Genomic DNA, 8,529 nt, shown 5'->3' with positions numbered 1-8,529 from the left:
TTCAAAAACACAGTCTTCCTTTCATAGCTAAATGATCGCCAGTGTTCATGGCTTAAGCACCTTACTCCCTTGATTGTTTTGAAAATATTTGCTTGCAACTTTTCAAGGAACAGATATTTCTCCTGAGGAAAAGATGCAATGACATCAATAACACCATTGACTGTTCCAAATATAACTGTATGAAGCTGGCTGGTACCTCACTGGCTGATTAATGGATTCATTGCTTGTTTGCCCTTCATCAATTTCAATAGCATTTCCAGAATAACCAGCTGAATCAGGTGCTCCACCCTTGGATCTCCTTGATTTCGTGGGTTTACCTGCCCCAGAATTTTACGATTGTGCCAACGTAGAGTTTTGGGATGATTGGGCAGGTGCGATTGCATTTAAAAGAGCTACACCAACATGAGCTTGTTACCTATATTACAAACCAATAACTCTAGTAACACTAGAATGAGAAAACTATTCTCAGAAGTTCTCCCATTCATAAGCCAATATTTTATGCCAAAAGGAACTTGAGGTATTACATTAAAATAATACCGTGAACCAAAAAACTTGTAAAAGAATTTGATGCTTAATGCATGCACTACGAACCATCTGAAGGATTTGCCACACCATGATCTCTGTAAATCTCAAACTCATCAGGACTCCACCGGCATACAAGGTTGAGGTGGAATGTAGCCATTTGAACACCCATTAAATGTAGTATGCGAGATGCTTCGGGTGATATTGGCTCTCCTTCTCGGCAAACTACATGATCTGCTACTAATTCTATCACACCTTTATTTAATCGAACTGGCATCCCCTGCTTCCGCAGAAATGGTTCCATCTCATGCGTGAATTGTTCCAAAGGACCTTCATTCAACTCAACCGTTTTTGTTGCAAGTGATCCAGTCTTTGCAAAATCACGCTCTTCAAAAGTTTCAAAAATTCTCATAACCTCTTCTTTTGGTAGATTGGTAAAGAATAGACCACATTCACCATGTAACATCTCACTAGCTTTATGAATACCGTCCTTGACTTCATCAGCAGCTGTGCGACCCAATGCAATCTGTAATACTTTGTTTGATCCTAGAAAGAACCTGCTGCTACCCTTTAATCGGTCTCTGAGATCTTTGAACTTCACAAATTTCACCATTAGCCACCATGCAACCAAATTTGAAATATGGGCAAACTTCAAATAACATTTGCATGGCAGATAAAGTATCAGTGCTTGGTGGCTCTTTATAATTCAAAGCTTTGTATATTCCATTTCCTGAAGATTCTATTCCTGCAGCAAGATCCTCCACCATGTAAGCTGCAAGTCTTTCCATTGGGTCTCCTTGAATTTAGACTGTCTCTCTCAATTTTGTGATTATATGTGATGCCATTTCTTCTTTACCTTCAGATATTGCAGTTGCACATTGAACTAACAGCTGTTTGGAAGATCTCCCTGTATGAACATTATCTTGCCGGTGACCAGTTGATGCATATGATTCTTGTTGCAAAGAATTAGTTTGTGAAACAGAACATGAATAAGAGATATTTGCAACACTGGGATAATCTATGCTTCCATTAGAATAATCCTTCAAGGTTGTGCTCTCCATCGGAGAATGCATAGGGGAATCCTCATACAGGCGGTTTTCTATTGTGTCTGCCCATTCCCTGTCAATATATGTGCTTTGAGCGGGGCTAATGATACTTGCTTCATCAATATCACTAAAAAGTTCTCTCTCCAACTCTTGCAGCCATTGCCTGATGTATTCTGGATTTTCATCAAAGATACTACCATGTGTAGCTCCTCTTTGGCAATCTAATGACGGAAAATTTAGGTACCCTGATGTATGTTCCCCTGTGAGATTTTCACTAGATGCAGATTTCTGGAGGGAAGCAGAACTCTGCACAATAGGCATGCTAGGATATTGACCTCCACTGGATACCAGAACTTCGGCCAATGTAGCGGGATTATAGGAAAAACCTTGAGAATGAAACACAACAGTATTATTTGTATATTGATGATAAGATCCAGCACTGTGACATGTCGAGTCAGATATTCCCACAGAATCCATAGGAGACAGCTGTGAAATATTGGCTATGGATTCAAACAAATCCTTAATTTTGTAGCGTAGCCAGTGCAAAATATGAATTATGCACTACGAAATCACCTAAAAGATGTTGCGCTGCGAAACTGATAAAGGGATTTATGCGCTGCGGAAACACTTCAAAATTATTACATGAGCTACGAAATAACCTAAAGAGCTTTGTGACACATAGTAACTTTTGAACAAAACTGACACATGGCTATGAGACGGGGATGAATGAGAATGACCGGTGATGAATGAGAATACATAGTTGACTCAAGACTCTAAAAACAAAAATCAAACTTAGACTAGCACCGAATTTTTTACCATCAAACTAATGTGAGCGGTTTTGAAACTAGAATTCTTAAGTGATAACACATCTCAAGCCCTCATAGTTCATAATTTGCTGGGATTGACCCGGAGAGAGCCCTCTCCTGACCTGGTAGGGCTAGCTACCAGGTTGAGCGTGGTTTGATGTTGGCCTTGGATCCTACCTTTTCAGCCTGAGGTAAATCTAGGAACTAACATAGTGAAGACCATACTGGGGAAGAGAAGTTTATTTGTTTGTTAGTGTTCTTTGTTTTATAGACTACAGACGGAGCCTAAAGTTAGCCAGGTGGCCTTCGAAACGCTCTTGCTTTGCATTAGTGAAATTAGATAAAAGCTGCTTCAGTCAATCTCCAGTCTAGTCTTATAAACAGAGTATCTAACTTGCAAATTGCCCCAGTAACATGTATCAAGTTCAGATCTGATTGTTGATGGTGGACAATGATCAGACACATATGAAGGCTGAAATCATCTACCTGGTGACTCCACTGTTCGAAGTCTCGAGTTTCAAAGTATTGATGGTGGCTCCACTGGCTGAATGAAGGACTCAGATGTTGCTTCTATTTGTTCAAGGTATTCATGTGTCGATTTTTCTAATCTTCCTGGTTTTCCTAATCAATTACCAAAGGATGCATACATTTTGAGTAATGGCCCTAAATTCAATGGGGAAGATCTGACTTTAACTCTAGAACACATAGAAAATTTTAAAACATTTGTGGAAATTCTTAGAGTTAAAAAGGAAGATGTATTCATCAGATTGTTCTTTGATTCGTTTCAAGGCAAATGTAGAAAATGGATTGAAGGTTTTCCTATCAGATCTATTAAGTCCTTTGAAATTTTTTGGCATATCTTTCTTGAAACATGGATGGAGAAAGAGGAAGAATTCAAAATAGAGGTGCCCTCTATTCAAGGTTTTAGAGAATGGGAAGATATGTGCACGGATGATGAGGTAGATGAGAACTTTGCTTCATCTCTTTCTTCTTATCTGAAATCCTGTCGATGCAGCCATGAAGTTAAGCTCAATTTTTTGCAAGAGTTTTCCATCAAAATTGAAGGAGATCTAGCTGAATTGGAGACCCAAATATAGTCCCAGGATCTGGATTGTGGAGTCCCATTCTTTGGGGACCTTTTTCAGTAGAAGGAACAGAAGGTAAGGCTGCCCGTGGATATTATCATTGATAGTTTGTAGCTAGAAGCATGTATTGAGGAGTTGGGGCAGAAAATAGAGTTTGGTTTCTTCGATCCTATTGTAGTGTACATGGATTTTTTTTTTTAGTTTGGATGATAGATCAAATTTCCTTTTACACAACCAAATTCATTATGTGCATGTATGGCTACCAGCCTTTCCAGTTGTGTCCTGGTTCGAGCACTTCCAAGCAACATCCTTGTCACAGTTACTTGATTGGTTGATTTGGCATTACAACGTTACTTGATCTATCAATTTTGCAACAAAGTAGGTTAGGTTTGTACATAAATAAGCTGCCTGAGGCAACATTTCAGTTTTCGGTATTTCTTTATGTACAGGTTGGAGTATGTATATGTTTTTGGATTGGTATGAGTTGTTTTGGGTTTGCAGTTGTTTGAACATCCATGCTAAATGGAAGAGGCACTGTCTGCTTTCCAGAGATATATAGTTCTTGGAACCTCCAAGGAGCTGCCATCCCCAATGGAGCTGATGCTAGTTCCAGTCTTCGCAGCCTGTCACCAAGGATCAACATGAGCTCTTACTATGTCTGGTTTTGTTAGATGTTTTGCACATGATGTTCAGCACAAAACATGTCACAAGTGTGTCCATCAGAAGAAAGCTCAGAAAAATATTTCCAACGGTATATCACACTCCCATAACTGGTTTCTATATTAGAAGATATGATCGAAATGAATGAGTGATTCTTGGTTATGCATGTTTTGAGGTCAGTTGCTGCACACAATGACAAGTTTAGTACAAAATAAGTTTCTAAAAGAATGGTAAGGAATTTTTCAAATGTGAAAGATGGTTTTTTTCGTCACATACCAAATAACAAAAACCTCCTTCAGTTTATGTACAGGTGCTACTATGTGGGAATATACAGTGATATTTGGAGCCTACATTTAAACAAAGCAAAATTTTCATATTTTTTACTGTTTTAGTCATTTTAGTGCGGGACCATTTTACAATAGATGGAAAGTAATTTTGAGAAACCAAAAGAGGTTTTTGTTAAGAACAAGCCATATAAAAAAAATCTTTTTAATTTTATTCATAGGTGTCATGGATTGGGATATGTGACTGGATCTTTACAGCTCATTTTCACAGATTTAAATTTTTAATGATTTTCTGTTTTAGAGATGATTTTGTGGAACATATTTCGAGCAACTGGAAACAAATTTCCCAAATTTGAGAGAGGTTTTTCTCCAGAATGACCTTATCTACCAAAACCTCTTTCAGTTTTGTAATAGGTGCTATGGTTTAGGAGATATGAGTTCATCTTCAACACCTATTTTCAGAAATTCGGCCCAAGTTTAATGTAACTGATTCTATTTTGAAGAAAATGGTTGAGCTCAATCCCTTAGTACAAGGATGAGAAAATGTATATATTTTATGAATTTCATAGTGTAGGGGTTGGATTTTGGTAGAAGTTTGGACTCTTGAGAAAGAAAAGAACTTCATTGTACACTCATATTTTCATTTTGGCTAAGGAATTAAGACCAAGATTTGCAGCACTCTTTGGGATACATGTGGCAATTTGTCTTGGTACAATGCTTTCTTTTGTAATTGTGAATTTTCTTATGTGTTATGTATACCATTCTCTATATTGTTTCTTTTGAACTAAACAAACAAGAGTGTAAGTAGAATCCATTGAAAGTGCAGTGATCTACTTGAAGTTTGCTTTAGTTATTTGATGTTTTCAGCTGTTTGGGGAGGATCCATGATTGCTCTTGCCCTCTTCAACACCTCACCTGTATATTCCTTCCATCTCATTCGATTTTAAGTACCAAAAATAATTGCCTACCTTGCCCCATTGAGATCTCTGCAGGACTGAGCCTCAATCCCCGCACCCAAAAGCCATCTTTCCATTTGAGCCAACAAAATCATCATTTTATCAAAACAAATTCCCTTGCACTTATACCTAGCCTAAGATCAGTAGATATTTTAGTCATCTCAAGCCCTCATAGATCATAATTTGCTGAGATTGACCTGGAGAGAGCCCGCTCCTGACCTGGTAGGGCTAGCTACCAGGCTGAGCGTGGTTTGATGTTGGCCCTGGATCCTACTTTTTCAGCCTGAGGTAAATCTAGGCACTAACAGAGTGGCGACCATACTGGGGAAGAAAATTTTATTTGTTTGTTAGTGTTCTTTGTTTTATAGACTACAGACGGAGCCTAAAGTTAGCCAGGTAGCCTTCAAAACGCTCTTGCTTTGCATTAGCAAAAGTAGATAAAAGCTGCTTCAGTCAATCTCCGGTCTAGTCTTGTAAACGAAGTATCTAACTTGCAAATTGCCCCAGTAACATGTATCAAGTTCAGATCTGATTGTTGATGGTGGACAATGATCAGACACATATTAAGGCTGAAATCATCTACCTGGTGACTCCACTGTTTGAAGTCTCGAGTTTCAAAGTATTGATGGTGGCTCCACTAGCTAAATGAAGGACTCAGATGTTGCTTCTATTTGTTCAAGGTATTCATGTGTCGATTTTTCTAATCTTCCTGGTTTTCCTAATCAATTACCAGAGGATGCATACATTTTGAGTAATGGCCCTAAATTCAATGGGGAAGATCTGACTTTAACTCTAGAACATATAGAAAATTTTAAAACATTTGTGGAAATCCTTAGAGTTAAAAAGGAAGATGTCTTCATCGGATTGTTCTTTGATTTGTTTCAAGGCAAATGTAGAAAATGGATTGAAGGTTTTCCTATCAGATCTATTAAGTCCTTTGTAGATTTTTGGCATATATTTCTTGAAACATGGATGGAGAAAGAAGAAGAATTCAAAATAGAGGTGCTCTCTATTCAAGGTTTTAGAGAATGGGAAGATAAGTGCACGGATGATGAGGTAGATGAGAACTTTGCTTCATCTCTTTCTTCTTATCTGAAATCCTGTTGATGTAGCCATGAAGTTGCAAGTGTTTGCCATCAAAATTGAAGGAGATCTAGCTGAATTGGAGACCCAAATATAGTCCCAAGATCTGGATTGTGGAGTCCCATTCTTTGGGGACCTTTTTCAGTAGAAGGAACAGAAGGTAACGCTGCCCATGGATATTTTCATTGATAGTTTGCAGTTGGAAGCATGTATTGAGGAGTTGGGGTAGAAAATAGAGTTTGGTTTCTTCGATCCTATTGCAGTGTACCTGGAATTTTTTTATAGTTTGGATGATAGATCAGATTTCCTTTTACACAACCAAATTCATTATGTGCATGTATGGCTACCAGCCTTTCTAGTTGTGTCCTGGTTCGAGCACTTCCAAGCAACATCCTTGTCACAGTTACTTGATTGGTTGATTTGGAATTACAGCGTTACTTGATCTATCAATTTTGTAGCAAAGTAGGTTAGGTTTGTACATAAATAAGCTGCCTGAGGCAACATTTCAGTTTTCGGTATTTCTTTATGTACAGGTTGGAGTATGTATATGTTTTTGGATTGGTATGAGTTGTTTTGGGTTTGCAGTTGTTTGACCATCCATGTTGAATGGAAGAGGCAATGTCTGCTTTCCAGAGATATATAGTTCTTGGAACCTCCAAGGAGCTGCCATCCCCAATGGAGCTGATGCTAGTTCCAGTCTTCGCAGCCTGTCACCAAGGATCAACATGAGCTCTTACTATGTCTGGTTTTGTTAGATGTTTTGCACATGATGTTCAGCACAAAACATGTCACAAGTGTTTCCATCAGAAGAAATCTTGGAAAAATCTTTCCAACAGTATATCACACTCCCATGACCGGTTTCTAGATTAGAAGATATGATAGAAATGAATGAGTGATTCTTGGTTATGCATGTTTTGAGGTCAGTTGCTGCACACAATGACAAGTTTAGTACAAAATCAGTTTCTAAAAGAATGGTAAGGAATTTTTCAAAAGTGAAAGAGGTTTTTGTTCATCACATAACAAATAACAAAAACCTCCTTTAGTTTATGCACAGGTGCTACTATGTGGGGATATATAGTGATATTTGGAGCCTACATTTAAATAAAGAAAAATTTTCATGTTTTTTACTGTTTTAGTCATTTTAGTGCGGGACCATTTTACAATAGATGGAAAGTAATTTTGAGAAATAAAAAGATTTTTTTGTTAAGAACAAGCCATATAAAAAAAACCTATTTCATTTTATTCACAAGTGTCATGGATTGGGATATGTGACTAGATCTTTACAGCTCATTTTCACAGATTTAATGTTTTAATGCTTTTCTGTTTTAGAGATGATTTTGTGGAACAGATTGCGAGCAACTGGAAATTTATTTCCAAAATTTGAGAGAGGTTTTTCTCCATAATGACTTTATCTACAAAAACCTCTTTCCGTTTTGTAACATGTTCTATGGTTTAGGAGATATGAGTTCATATTCAACACCTATTTTCAGAAATTCGGCCCAAGTTTAATGTAACTGATTCTATTTTGAAGAAAATGGTTGAGCTCAATCCCTTAGTACAAGGATGAGAAAATGTATATATTTTATGAATTTCATAGTGTAGGGGTTGGATTTTGTTAGAAAGTTGGATTCTTGAGAAAGAAAAGAACTTCATTGTACACTCATATTTTCATTTTGGCTAAGGAATTGAGACGAAGATTTGCAGCACTCTTTGGGATTCATGTGGCAATTTGTCTTGGTACAGTGCTTTCTTTTGTAATTGTGAATTTGCTTATGTGTTATGTATGAAATTCTATATATTGTTTCTTCTGAAATAAACAAACAAGAGTGTAAGTAGAATCCATTGAAAGTGCAGTGCTCTGCTTGAAATTTGCTTTAGTTATTTGATGTTTTCAGCTGTTTGGGGAGGATCCATGATTGCTCTTGCCCTCTTCAATACCTCACCTATCTATTACTTCCATCTCATTCAATTTTAAGTACCAAAAACAATTTCCTACCTTGCCCCATTGAGATCTCTGCAGGACTGAGCCTCAATCCTTGCACCCAAAAGCCATCTTTCCATTTGAGCCAGCAAAATCATCATTTTAT

At 37.5% G+C, this 8,529-nt stretch overlaps 1 pseudogene; it reads right to left on the bottom strand.

Annotated features, from left to right (window-relative positions):
* Nucleotides 1–451: 451 nt before the first annotated feature.
* On the bottom strand, nt 452–1,135 carry LOC149220077 (uncharacterized; annotated as a pseudogene).
* Between the last annotated feature and the right edge of the window lie 7,394 nt (nt 1,136–8,529).

This window comes from Pinus tabuliformis, chromosome Q (genome assembly GCF_031772625.1).
Source record: "Pinus tabuliformis cultivar Carrire ecotype Pingquan chromosome Q, CPIR1, whole genome shotgun sequence".
NCBI lineage: Eukaryota > Viridiplantae > Streptophyta > Pinopsida > Pinales > Pinaceae > Pinus > Pinus tabuliformis.
Note: the sequence above shows the minus strand (reverse complement) of the source record. Positions and strands in the feature narration are given on the sequence as shown.